The following is a 14,318-nucleotide window of genomic DNA, read 5'->3' on the forward strand; positions in this document are numbered from 1 at the left end:
CCGGCCGCGGCAGGGCTGGGCAAACAATCGGGGGGGAAAAGAAGGGATTCCTGCATAGAACCGACGGTTCAAACTGTATTGATCTACAACGGCAAATGATGCTCCCGCAAAAGCATTTCCAGCACCCTCCTTTCACTTGGTCCCGGGGAAGAAACAATCTGCAAATATGAAAGCTTTGGTCAGATGGCACCAGGCTTGTTCTCACATCTGCACAATACAGCAGCAAAAGCTGTTCTTCAGCTGCTGGAAGCTCAGCAAGTCCCACGTTCAGAGACAGCTCCAGCCCCGGGTACCAGAGGGAGCAGCTCAGCTCACAGTAACCCTGTCTGTGGATGGGTCATGACCAACAGCAGTTACAGAGGGCAGATATTTTCTCATGTGAAACGAGAACAGTGCTTCAGTAGGTTGCAAAATTCAAAGGTTTGCCCCTCTCTGTATTCCTGATGTGGGGGATGTCTTCCCCACAGCGCACTCCGCTCATCCCTGCCAGCAGAGCTGCACAGGTCCGTCACCCTAGGGATAACCAGGACAAAAACCATTAACTGTCCGTGCCCCCCTTCATCAAAGTGTCTGTTTTCCTACTTACAGCACAGCAGAAGTCTCTACTGATTTACTGTAAGGAATTCAAACTACCCAGTACTTGAATTTTTTAATTAAAATGCAGTACCTGAAACCGAAATTAATCACTATTGTAAGGTGCAGATTTCATAGGGCTGTCATTCCCAGAAGTGAAGCAGAAAACAGGTAGGTAGGCAGCCCTTCCCTCCCAGGTGAGGCTCCCTGAGCCCTGAGGTCACAGGCTGGGACAATCTGTCACTCCCCTCCAGTGTGCTCTGGAGGCAAAGGCCACACAGCACTCCACTGACCAGAACTGGTGACCTCGGTGTCATTGACTTCAGGCCATTCACTCCTATGTGCTGGTTTGACTAAGGAGAGAACATGGTGTTTCTGTGAGGGGTGGGGAGGAGGAGGAAGGGGCAGTGGGAAGGTAAGGCTGAATAATATCCAAATGTGAAAACCCTTCAGTGCCCATCAAACGTGTGAAGTGGCCCTGAGGCTGCCAGAGCTCCAGGAGCGTTTGGACAACACTCTGAGGTGCACAGGGTGGGATTGTTGGGGTGTCTGTGCAGGGCCAGCAGCTGGACTTGATGATCCCAGAGGGGTCCCTTCCAGCTCAGGGTTTTTGGTGCTTCTAACAGAAAGCTTGAGATTCTCCACAGTCTCGACTGTATTGTCCAAATTTCTGAATTCCCCAAACCTCCACTGACGCCCCAGGAAGTGCCTGACTGCGCCATTTCAGCAGAGAATGGGGAGGACAAAGGGCTTAGCACAAGGACAACTCTGATCTTCTTCTGAGCAACATGCCCCCTCACAGCCCAGCTCTGGGGAGAATCCCCTCCCCTGCTTCTCCACAGAACACTTCAGACAGGGTTCAGTGGTGACCTAGAGCCCCACTCCTGGCTAAAGGCAGAGTGAAACACTCCCCACCCCATCACAGATCCACAGGGACAGAACAGAGCGACAAACTTCATCCGTGTGCACACCCTTCTGAGGAACTCACGGACGTGTCCAGGTGTCCCATCTTCCCTCAGCCCTTCCTTGGACAAGCTGCCACTTGGCTTAAAGCTCCTCCAGAGGAGACACAACAGCGGTGTGCCCTGTGCTCAGGAGGGAATGAAACCCAGGAGGCAGCACGTACAATGCAAAGTCTTTCTTTTTGCACCTCATCTAGGCCACAGCAGGGGAAAAAAATAATGCAAAACTGCTCTATTTTTAACCTACCACCAAGAGAGACTTCACAGAGCTATGTTCAAATCTGAACAAGTTCCTCATCTCAATCCAAGTTAAACTCAGCAGGCGTAAAGCAAACATCCCAAATGGAAAATATCAAAGCCAAAATGATGTTATCCTAGCAAAATTGCAACATTTTCCATATCTGCAACTAGAAAAAGAGTAATATCAGCCTTAAGGCTCTTTTTCTTGCTCTCTCCCTTGTTTGTTTTCTCCCTCCCCACCTCATCACTGCAGCCAAGTTTTAAACAATATCCATGAAAATAGCAGCTTTCAATCTGTTCCTGGAGCAGCCAAGTTAATGAGGCCACGCGGCATCCCAGGGCACTCGGGAGGGAAGGGCTCACACTGCTCATTACTGCAGCCTGTGCTGCTCTCAAAAATGTAAAACATTTCAAACTGGCGAGTGCTTCCCTCTCCTTCTCCCCCAGTCTCCAAGTAAGAGAGGGTTCAGACTTCCAAACACATACTGTGGAAAGAATGAAGCACTTCTGGAAAAAAATAAAAGACCCGTTTGCCTTCCTAAATTTAAAGATTTATAAATCCATGCAAATCTTTTTCAAAAAAGAAAAAAAAAAAGACAGCAGAACACTCCTGCGAGTTCTAGCACAGCCATCAGAGAGTTGTAGAAACAAGTACCTGTTTTTCCTGACCTACATTTGCAGGCTGGCAGGAAATCAATGTTCGTGTCAAATTACAGCAGATTTTGAACAGGCTTGCATGTGCCCTCCAATCTTAGCTATTAAATTTGTTTGGGCCCAGGGAGTCAATGTTTGGTATTAAAGGTGCCCCTTTCTACAGCGACATTTACTGGGTATTATGAATGCAGGCAGGTTGTCTTTTGCTTGTAACACTAAAAATGGGAATGGATTTTCCACAGGAGTTGGTTCAACTAGAGACATTTTCCTTTCCTTGAACTGCTGTACACATTCTCTCCTATATTTACCATAAAAGCCATGTGGTTAGGCAGACACAACCACAAAAAGCCAACGTGGAGCTTTGTCCCGAAGGCCTGGCTACGGAACAGCTCCACAGGCGAGAGCCGTCTGCGTGGGCTGGGGCTGGGTAACAGCAGCACCCAGCAAACAGCACTGGGGGCTGAGGAGGGACAGGACCCACAGCCAGGACAGACAGGCAAGGGACAGAGCAGCCCAAGCACAGGCTCTCACCTGCACCAGCCCAGCACAGGCAGCAGTCCCTCGGATTGTTGTTCTCTGAGCGGGGTTGTGCTTTACCTGCCGCAGAGTACAGCCCGTTCCTGCATCTGTCATTTCAGAAGGGGTTTGGCCCATGCCAGGCAGTGGAATAGGCTGCACAAGTGGGAAGGTAACACAGCACCACACTCAGCCTTAAAAATAAACCTCTTTCTCAATCTTTCACTTAGAGCAGGAGAATTTTTTTCTACTCTAGACCACTGAAGGTACTGCAGGGAGCTGGGAAATGAGGCTGCTGCTACTGACCTACTTTGTGCTTGGTATTATTGCCAGGCCCTATTCCTACAGATGCACCTTTGCCACAATAGTCCAGTGACTCATGACCTGTCCCAGAAATCAGAGTCTGCAGATGGTGAGTTGATGATGGTGAGTTCTTCCTGCTTCCAACTGGCTTAAAAAACACAGCAGGAAAAGAAGGCCTAGTAATCCAGATTTTCCAAATATCCAGGGAAGACCAAACCCCGTGGAATGGAAAGGAATGGACACCCCAGGCAGTTACATGAACCCCCAAGCTCGGCATCTGCGATGATCTGGTTTAACATAAGCTTGCAAAAACTGTGTGATGGAAACACATTGAAAGTTTCCTTTATTTTCATGCCCATTTTCAGATCTCTGTCATTTCACAATGTCCATATTTCACTAAAATTAAAATCACTGTGTTGCAAAACACATTCAAGACAAAAGTTTTAATTAAGCCTTTTAAAAGATGTTTTTCACAATTGTAGCAGAAATTCTTTAAAACTGCATCTTCCCCTGGCCAAGTCAAATGTGCCCAAAGAGGCTGCAGATGCAAACCCCCGGGAATGCACTGGCAGCAGAATTCCCACCTCTTCACAGCCGTGTGAGTAGGAACCCATACTGACTAGCCCGAGCCTAAAAACCCCACAGTATCCTGCTGAATTCCAACCACAGCCTGACATAAAGTAAAGGAGCCAGACATCCATTAGCAGCAATCTGAACAGCCCTGTGTTTTGGGGACTGCTGGTTTTGCTTATGTTTTTTGATTTATACCTCATAACTGCAAAACTAATGAGATTCTAATGAGAAGTGGGACATTATTCACTTGGGTTCCCCCCTGGAAGTTCAGTTTATTTCCAACAAGCATGCTGCTCATTAAAACAGGAGGTGATGGTTTTAAGAAGCTGAAACATAAACCTGTTCCCAAATGTGCATGGTCTGAAATGGCACAGTGGTTTCTTCTGCAGTTGACAGCTTTACTGCCTTTATCTACATTATTTTCATCAGATAGATTTTTTTTTTAAACTGGTGACTTCTAAATAAATAAGAAACATCTAATCTGTATATCAAGTAATGTAATTATTTTTAGTAATTATTTTTAAAAAGTCAACGCTCTGCATATTTGCTTCTTCCCTGCCCTAAAAAAATAAAATGCAAAAAAAAAAAAAATGTAAATAATGACTAAAATATAAAACTGTTTGCAATTGTTTTTTAAAAACAATTTAATATTGAGAAACTAAGTAGGTGCACAGATCATTAAAAAATATCTATCTGTACAGTTCTCCTTACTGAAAAAGCTAGAGACACAATCTCAGCTATCAGACACTTCCAAAGTGTACCCACAAAATACCAGCATCAGGCAAAGCGACCCCTTTGAAAATCCTTTCCTTAGTGACACACAGGTCTGTAGCACAGAGGTGAAGCTGCTCACCTCTAAAGCTCTCTGGAATACTTTTCCTCACACACCTCCCATCTCTGATCTCCAGTGGGCCTCATGGAATTCGTAGGGAACCAAGAGCACTTTGCATTGCGGCCTCCCATGGCCGCTGCGGCTCGGACAGTGCAGTGCTCCTGTCCCTCCTACACCAGGGCCATGAGAAATGAAACACTGAACCAGAGCTTTTAAAAAAGCATTTAAATAAGGAAATGAGGTTTGGGACATGGAGCATTTGAACTGCCTGTTCATCATGGGTGAGGCACTGGGCCCACTGGAGGCAGGAACTCAAAATTGGCAGTGTTGGCTTTCCGGCATCCCATCAACCCCTGACTTCTCCAGACACAAACCAGAAATGCACCAACGACAAATCAGAGAGGGACAATTTTGATAGCTCATTCATGAAAGCTCATTCAGCTCCTGCCTCATGGCTGTATTGCACAATCCAATGTAAAAGATTTTGTTTCCAGAGGGAAGCTTCTCTGGAGTTTAGGCTTACCCAGTCCCTCCCCTCCAGTTTCTTCTGGTGTCTTCTAAAGAGCCAGGCTGGGAGAACTGGGGATGTTTAGCCTGGAGAATAGAAGGCTCCATGGAGACCTCAGAGCCCCTTGCAGGGCCTAAAGGGGCTCCAGGAGAGCTGGAGAGGCACAAGGGATGGAGGGACAGGACACAGGGAATGGCTTCCACTGCCAGAGGGCAGGGCTGGATGGGATATTGGGCAGGAATTGTTCCCTGTGAGGGTGGGCAGGCCCTGGCACAGGGTGCCCAGAGCAGCTGTGGCTGCCCCTGGATCCCTGGCAGTGTCCAAGGCCAGGCTGGTCACTGGGGCTTGGAGCAACCTGGGACAGTGGAAGGTGTCCCTGTCCATGGCAGGGGTGGAATGGGATGGGCTTTAAGGACCCTTCCAACTCAAACCATTCCATGGTTTTATGATTCCTTCTCTTCCTAAATGCTGTAAGTTGGGTACTTTGTGTTGCTCAAGCACTCCACCCCAGTCAACAGCATCACCTGGGGGCTTTAGGGGAACAGCCAGTTCAATCTGCTGAATCTTAAACACCGTTTTCTTTCTGGAGATGATAAACAGTTCAGTAAGTGACCCTGCAGCATTCACTAAAGATGAATGTCCCACAAAGCAAGCACAAGAAAGATAAGTGGTTCCACCCATCTGAACAAACATTTCCTCCCAGTCACACCCTCTGCACATAAAAGCAGGAATCTTTCTAAACTCACACTGAAGAATTCTAGTGGAAGGTCACAAACAATAACAATGGGTAATTAAAACAATAATCAGGCTTAGTAAGAAAAAAAAATTAAAAGTAAATTGCTCATCTCTTTTTTTTTTTTTTTTCCAAACTGCCCAAGCCTCAGCAACAACATGTTTTGGACAGAAGAGGATTTGAACTTAAAAGATTACAAGCTGCTGTTCATCACCAAAAGAAAAGTCTCTCCACTTTTGCTCCAGTGGATTCACTGTGGAGCAAAGGGATTGTGTGGGACAAAGGAGGACAGACTATAAGAGCCTTGCTGAAGATGTAATGTGCTGAAGTATTACACACAAGAAGGAATCTCCAGGCTGAACATATCCAGAGCTCAGAGCTGGCTCACAGCTCATCCAACTGCAGTGCCCCCTGTACTGACCTGCTTGGCTCCCAGTGCTCCTACCTGGAGGAATGGCAGGGTGGGAATGCCATGGGATGGGATGGGATGGGATGGGATGGGATGGGATGGGATGGGATGGGATGGGATGGGATGGAAAGAGAAGAGGGAAGGGAAGGGAAGGGAAGGGAAGGGAAGGGAAGGGAAGGACTTTTTATTGAAAAAAGTATGTTCATTTGGAGTTTTCTGTGAGGAATGAAATCAGATGAAGAACAACTACAATTCTGCAGAATTACACCTGATTTTTTAAATTGAAACCCTCTTCACAATTGCTGCCACTTTCAAAACAGAGGGAGATGCACCAAAACACACCAGACTGGGACTGGAAGCCATGGGCTGGGGGTGTAGCAGGCAGTGCAAGCTCTAGTTTTACATGGCAAACTGAAATACTGAGGGAGACAAGGCATTTGCACTGCAACGAGGCACATGTATACCTTCAGCTCTCGGGATCAGGGAGTTATTTCTTATTTTTTAAAGCACTCAGCTTAACATACACCCAAGGCATACCAGTACAGCTGTGTTGCTCCATATTTGTCATTGAGTAGCTCTCACTAAACTACCCCAACCAGGTTGGTGGGAAAAATTATGAAACATTTTAGGCAGAGCAGCACATTTTAGGTAACGGAGCTGAAGAAGAGATTTTGTGTCATTTAAACCTCCCCCTCTATTCACTGAGGTTGCTCTATAGGTAATAAACTACTTATCTAGCTCTTCCCTCCCTAAAGAGAATGCCCTCATCTCAGCTGTCCTTCACCAGTCCTACTCCCTGACACAACTCTTACTGCTCTCTATTCCACAAATCCCTTCGCTTTTTCCTTTCAGGGACATTTTAACTGAAACTCTGAACATTGCTCTGAGCGTGCTCAGCTTCCAGACAGCTGCCTCTGTCTGAGACCTCTATGGAGGAATTCAGAATAGAAGTCAGGTTTTTGTAGAACACTGAATTCCCTTTTATCCTGGAATACACCGCTCCATACCCTCTGCATCCCCTGACTGGGGTGACAAGTGAGGCACAGCTGTGACAGACTTTCAGCTTTCTTAACTCCTCACTCTGGAGCACATCCATCTTCAACACTGAAAAAAGCAACAGTTCTTGGGGGAAAAAGGTTGGTATGTGGTCATGTAATTCAAGCCTGTCGTAACTCACACCCACATTGTGGTAGGTTGGTGGTGTGCAGGCATCCTTAGCTCTGGCATTTCCTCAGTTTAGGCTCCTTGCATTACAAATCTAAATACTGCTTTTATCGTACTGCACCATAAATTATTGTGCAGGAAAAGTAGCACCCCTAAAGAACAATTCTTCAGCATGAAAGCCCAGCTCGATGCCTTGCTAGAATGAAGGCACAATCCCTGGCTCCTCACTGACAGCCCAGCCCTGGCACAGCAGCACATCTGTGAACAAGCCCAAGCACACGAGCATTCTAACTGTGCCTGAAATGCGGCACATGAGGGAGCAGCACAGCTTGCACAAAGCACAGCTCCAGAGAGAACCACGGGCTGAGATCAAAGAGAGAAACTGGAAAGCAACTGGATTCCTAAAGGACTCAGGCTGCCAGGGCCGGCATTCACGGAACTACAGATCCCAACAGCCTTTCCGTATTCTAAGAGCAGACAAATGAAGAACAATATTGACGCCATCGGCGGCGAGGGGGAGATAATGGCATTGTTCCCTGGGGATGCTGCGTGCTGGGCGTGGGGAGAGGATGGGGCGGCAGCCACGGGGCCGGAGCAGAAGTGGTTGTTAAGGGAACAAGCAGGAAAGTTGAAACAATGGCTGAGATAAGAAGCATCTCAACAAAAACGCACCAGACTCTGGGTTTACGCTGCGAGGAGCGGGAGCTCGGCCCCCGCCCCGTGAGGCGGCACTGCCAGGCCGGGCGGCGGCAGCGAAGGGAGCGGGGCCGGCGGGGCCCGGCCTCAGGAGGGGCCCGGCCTGGGCAAGGCCGGAGGCCCCGGGACAGGGCCGGGCTCCGTGAGCCGGGCTCCGTATCTCCCAAACCAGAGAAAAGTGGAACAGGGAAATCACAGAGTCTCGGACTGCTTTGGGTTGAAAGGCGCCTTAAAGCCCATCCCATACCACCCCTGCCATGGCAGGGACACCTCCCACTGTCCCAGGCTGCTCCAAGCCCTGTCCAGCCTGGCCTTGGGCACTGCCAGGGATCCAGGGGCAGCCACAGCTGCTCTGGGCACCCTGTGCCAGGGCCTGCCCGCCCTCACAGGGAACAATTCCTAATTCCCAATATCCCATCCAGCCCTGCCCTCTGGCAGTGGAAGCCATTCCCTGTGTCCTGTCCCTCCATCCTTGTCCCCAGTCCCACTCCAGCTCTCCTGGAGCCCCTTTAGGCCCTGCAAGGGGCTCTGAGGACTCCATGGAGCCTTCTATTCTTCAGACCTAATCCCAATTCTCTCAGTCTTTCCTCCTAGGACAGGTGCTCTAGCCTGCTCTCTATCAAACTCTTCCTAAGAGCTCCATGTACAGACCTTTCCCAGCCTTTGCACTCTGGACATGGTTGCAATCAGCTCCATTAAAGGTAAAACGTTAAGATCTCTTACAAAGAAAGATTTTTTGGAAACAGCCAACTCCACTGTCACAAGATCCTGTCCAGTGACCTTCACCCAAAATCTTCTTTCTAGGAATTAATGACAAATGCTCTGCCTGCCCTCGCTCTCACGGCTGTGCGCGCAGGGCACGCTTGGAAGTGGATCATCTGCTCCTGCAAGTCATGAGCTACAAATTGCAGAAACACACCAGGATCTAAAATCAGTTTCTGAGAACAAAACCAGCTGGTATAGAAACAAAAGCCAAATATTCTCCTGGCTGCTGGCTGAATATTTTTTTTTAATTTAGCTTAAAACAAAATTTAAAAAATCTGCTTGGAACCCAAACAGTCTCTAGCTGAAAATGTGGTGTCTAGCCTGAAAAACAGAGGCTTGTGGACACCATGCCAACAGCACAGGATTCCCATGGACCTGGTGTTTCTCAAGCCCTTAATGTGGTTCAGCTTAGGCAAGTAGTTTCAGGATTCCCAGTTTAAAATCTACAACACACATCTGCAATTCATTCTAGTTTTTCATTTTATTTCTTACTTCTCCAACCAACTCCAAATGGTTTTATGAGTTCTCGCAATCCGGTACTAATCAGTTACTCATGGTGAGGAGTCCCCGCTTCCTCCGAAGGGCTCCCTTTGCACGGGGAGCCAAGCTGTGCATTTCATCAGCTGCATTTTGCCAGAAACAACAGCAACTACTTGATAAACCAAGACTGTTTGGAGTGTTGTATGCCTGATTACAGGACACAGAAAACTTCTAACACAGCACTGGGCATTTTCTACCCCTTTCCCATCAGCTCACCACATTAAATTGAAGTGACTCCTCTACTAATGAGACTAATTTCCCACTTTGGAGAAGGGGACTTCAAGTGGCTTCAGGGAAAACTTGTGAGAAATTTTCATCCAGCTGTATGAAAAGAATTCCTATTTGAAAAACACCACTAGCTTAAAACTTTTAATGGATGTGTCCCAAAAATCGGACCATCAGTATTTGCCCCCCACACATCAGCTGTGTGAGATGAAATGCTGCAGACATAGCAAGTGAAGGCAGTTATTCTCAGAAGTGATTCTGAAATACAATTATCTCTGCTTCCCCGCTCTTCTTGTTTCAAACAAAACACACACACTGCACTCCTGAGCTGTGGGTGCATCCCTAATCAGCACGGCACAGGAACCCCCAGACCTCAGGCACAGCAACTAGAACATTCTTCTTGCTGAATGAAGATTTTTTTCTGGTAAATCAGCCAAAGACTAACAATTCTGATTCTGCCCTTATGAGTTTCTATTCAATTCTATCCAAGCTATTATAATTAAGAGACCTTCACTAAAAAAAATCTTTCAGAAGCTCTTGTTTCTCTGCATAGCACACATGACAGGCACAGCTTCATAATTTGGCCATCTATTATTGCTGTCCAGCTCACAACACATCTGGCTCTGATCAGCACAAATGGTGGATAAAGATTTCCCTTTCTTGGGGCTGAAGGACTGGTTGCTTCTTTCAGGCTTCACCAGACCAAACCAGTGATTCTGATGTGGTCCTATGGGAGCAGACAGGAGAGTGAGTTTGTGGTTCTGCCAGACTGTCCCAGGAATGACAACGCTACAGCCAGAGGACAAATGTCTGCTCGTTATCAGCCCAGCCTAACAAATGGCTGATAATGGAAGGATAGATGCAGGAGAAACGTCCCTCCAATTTCCTGTTTGAATAACGCAACCACACTCACAACATCAGGCTGCAGCCAGGCCAGCTTTAGTGCTTCTTTCATGCTTTACTGTTTACATCCTGCCTTCACATGTTTCCTATCCCCAGCTCCTGAAGGTAAATCATGAGCTTTGGCTATTGCACAACACAGCCTCTCCAGGGAACTTTGATATTCTCCTCCAGATGACTGGGTGGACAATAATCTTCCTTCCACATCCTCTACAGTCTCAGATTTTGATTGACCAATTGGACCAAACTGAAAATGAAATACAGATATAATTCCTTGATCTTCTTTATTTTTATCTTCATGCTGGAAAAGGTTGAAAAATTATTGGGAACAAGCTTGTATTGAGCACACAGTATGTCACTGAATTTGCTTGGCAGCCCTGCTATGGTGGCACGTTCTCAAGCAGTTGCACTTGTGATGTCAATAATGAGTGGCAGGAAAACATTAGAGAATCAGAGAAAAGCAGAGCTGGAAGGGCTCTTACAAGCTCATCTAATCTTCCTCTCTTGCCTCAAGGCAGAATTAATTCCATTTTAACAGAGACTTACCTAAACCAAATCTCTAAACCTTTACACTGATGTTTGACAGCTCAAGAGAGAAAGTCTTTCATTGGTAAAATTAACAAAAACAAAAAATGAAAAAAGAAAACCAGAACCTGCAAGCCAGCAGCAAACATGCTTCCAAGAGATCACCCTAAGTAATGAATCCTGTTTTATTAGTTAATAGAATCATGTACATGTCACAGAGTATTCTGATCTGGGAGGGACACACATGGAAGGAAGGAAGAACTCCAAGGGAGCAGAATGCTGTCAGGAACAGCTACTCTTGGGCCACACATGGCAACAGGCAAGAGCTTGTCCCCCACCTTCTGCCATCACCCCTGGCTGATTATCACTAGGGCTGCTGGTGCCAGTGCCCATCCTCAATAACCCATATGCAGGGAAAGAGCAGGAAGAGTTTCCTTTCCTCCAAAGGAAAGGAGGCTGCAAAAGCAAAGGTGTTCAGCTGGTCTGGAGGTCCTGTGGAGTTTTTATGCTGTGTACACTGGCTGGAACTGCAAGACTGTACAAACACTGATGTAAACAAGTTTAGACCATAGCTTTAATTTTAAAAAAACCCAACCAAAACCCAACAGCAACCTCCCTATCACATCTATTTGCAGCTGCACAGCATGCTCTGAGCTCTGCGGTGCTGGGGAGCAGCTGTGCTTTCAGTGCCCTTCTTCTAAAGAGAACATCATGTTCCCTTCTGCAGGAGCTCCAAGGAGCCAGGATTTTTGCCCCTATGAAAACCACATGCATGTAGCCCCCTTCCAGGCTACAACTTTTATGTATCCTGAAATGACTTCCCAGAGCGTTCTTTGAAAACCCTTCCGTTAACATGAATGTCTCAGCCAAGAATGGACTTTTCTGGATCTCACTCACAGACTGTTACTAAAAATTGCAGCAACACATTTTTCCAGCCTCTAGGAATACTGCATGTGACTGCCTTTTTATTTCTGTAAGGACTCTGCCCCAGGATAATTCTTAAAAACTACTTCCAGACCTTGGAAGCATCTCACAAGTAACATCTTTCCAAAATCCCAATATTAGATTATCACTGCACACAGTGAGTAAAAACTGAGACCTCTAGAAAAATGCTTACAAACCTATGCTTAGGAGGATTACAGAAACTGTAATGTGATCAACACAACTTCATCAAAAGTTGACTCTAAGTCTTACCTACTGGAAACTGTCCCTGCCTATGGCAGGGGGTGGGAACAATATTATCACTAAGGTCCTCTCCAACCCTAACCAGTTTGTAGTTCTGTGATACCATTTATTCTCACCAACTCTCACAATTTTCATGTGACTCTTGGAACAGGTACCCAAGCTCCACCTCAGAATGGTACTGCTGTACATGTCTCACTTCCACTTGTTTGACAGAAGAAATAAGTAACAAATTAAATGTATCCTCCATGGATAGGACATTCCTCCGTGATCCTGGGTGGGCAGTAAAAAGCCCTATCTATAGTAAATAGTAAATACCTTGCAATCAAGTAAGGGGTTTAAAAATGGATTGATGGTCTTTAGCAACTTTCAATACAACTTCTTCCAGTAGGAATTAACAGTACCTGGTATAAGTGTTTCAAGAAAGAAAGAGCACATGAGAGGCAAAAAAACCTTTCCTTTTGCACATCAGCTGCAGTGGTGCTGACACAACAGCTCCTGGAGCCAAAGGGCAGCCAGAAAAGAACACTCATTTCCAGGAGCATCCTGACTGCAGAGCTTCTATCCTGTGCAGTTCCTCCCTGCACTTACAGCCAAGCAGAACAAAGTCAGGAACCCTTCTGACTGGCCCCTTACAACATAATTCCTACTGTGTGTGGACCTAGTGGAGTCTCACGAGGCCTTGAGTGACAGGAAAGCTCCCTCTTCCTGAAAGCTGCTGGAGATCCCATGGACAACACTTGCTTGCAAGCACAGGACAGGCAGTGTCCTTCACAGCTTCAGCTCCTGCAAATGAGGGATCACTAAAGAAAAGCAGGAGCTTAGTTTACCTAAAACTGCTGCATTTACAGCCTGAGCAGCACTCGGGGCCAGTGGCACAAGTGAAGCAGTGAAGTTGGTCTGACTGTCCTCAGAATCCCAGCCATCACTGAAGTGAGGTCATGTTTTACTGATTGTGTCATTGAAACCTGGGATTATTTCTGCACCTGGCTCAGTTCAATAACTTGGACAAAGAACCTCAGGTGCCATTTCCCTTTTGCAAAATGGAAAGGGTGTTTTCCCCCTGCCTCCATGTGGCACTTTGAGGGGCAGGGTATAGAGGACACTGCCAGAGCAGATCTCCCAAAGCCCTCAGTGCCAGCAGCTCCCCTTGGGAACAATGGCACCGCCTGGCTGCTGGGACCTTTCTGAAGGCTGGCACAGGCATGTTAAGGATTGTAGCATCACTCTTTTCAAAATGGGGCACTTCAGAATCTCATGGCTTTGTATTCCTTTCCAAAAAACATGCATTTCACTGAGCACACACATCAGCTCTTACCTGAGCACAGCCTAGGAAGGCCCAGCCAGAGGCACTTTTACTCTGTACCAGCCTGGGGAAGAGGACTCCCAGGAGAGAGAAGGGTTTAACCTCACCCATCCCCACCACATGTACCTGTCCTGTTTCTCCCTTGCAGAGGGCACCTGCTGAACAGGAGTTCTCAGTGAGTAGCATCCCCCATCACACACTTTTCCAGTGAACACAAGGACTGAAATATTTTATTTCACTCTGGTTCTTTCAACAGTTTTTACAGGAGCAAAATTTTAGTTGCATAGAGAGAGAGTAAGAAATTTAATTTCAGTTCCCACCTGTCACAGCTTATGCTGATAACCTCAGCCAAACATTATCACTTCTGAAGAAATATTATCATATAAAGCAGAGATAAAATAGACCAGTAAAAATAAACTGAAGGGAGAAAGTGATTTTGCTATTTAACCTTGTCAGCAAAGGGAAATAAATATTCTGGAGGCAGCTCAATGCTCAGACACTACCAGTGCTGTTGCTGAAAGCCAAATTATTTTAACATAGATGCTAAAAACAAAGATGGGATATGTTGTCCTAGGAAGCATTTGCTGGCTGCTTCTGTCCACACCTGTGGGCAGAAACACTCTGATGGAGACATAAAAAAGAATGAGTTACACATTAACTCCTCCATCTCTCCCAGTACTCTGCTTTTAGATGTCAGTGCAACACAGGGGTC

At 46.6% G+C, this 14,318-nt stretch overlaps 1 protein-coding gene across 6 annotated transcripts in view; it reads right to left on the reverse strand.

Moving 5' to 3' along the window:
- The window catches only part of EXD3 (exonuclease 3'-5' domain containing 3), a 251,278-nt gene that overhangs the window by 209,998 nt on the left and 26,962 nt on the right, over positions 1 to 14,318 (reverse strand). The gene's annotated exons all lie outside the window — the stretch shown is intronic.

The sequence above is a fragment of the Onychostruthus taczanowskii genome, unplaced genomic scaffold (assembly GCF_017590055.1).
Source record: "Onychostruthus taczanowskii isolate IOZ18803 unplaced genomic scaffold, ASM1759005v1 scaffold25, whole genome shotgun sequence".
In the NCBI taxonomy this organism is placed as follows: domain Eukaryota; kingdom Metazoa; phylum Chordata; class Aves; order Passeriformes; family Passeridae; genus Onychostruthus; species Onychostruthus taczanowskii.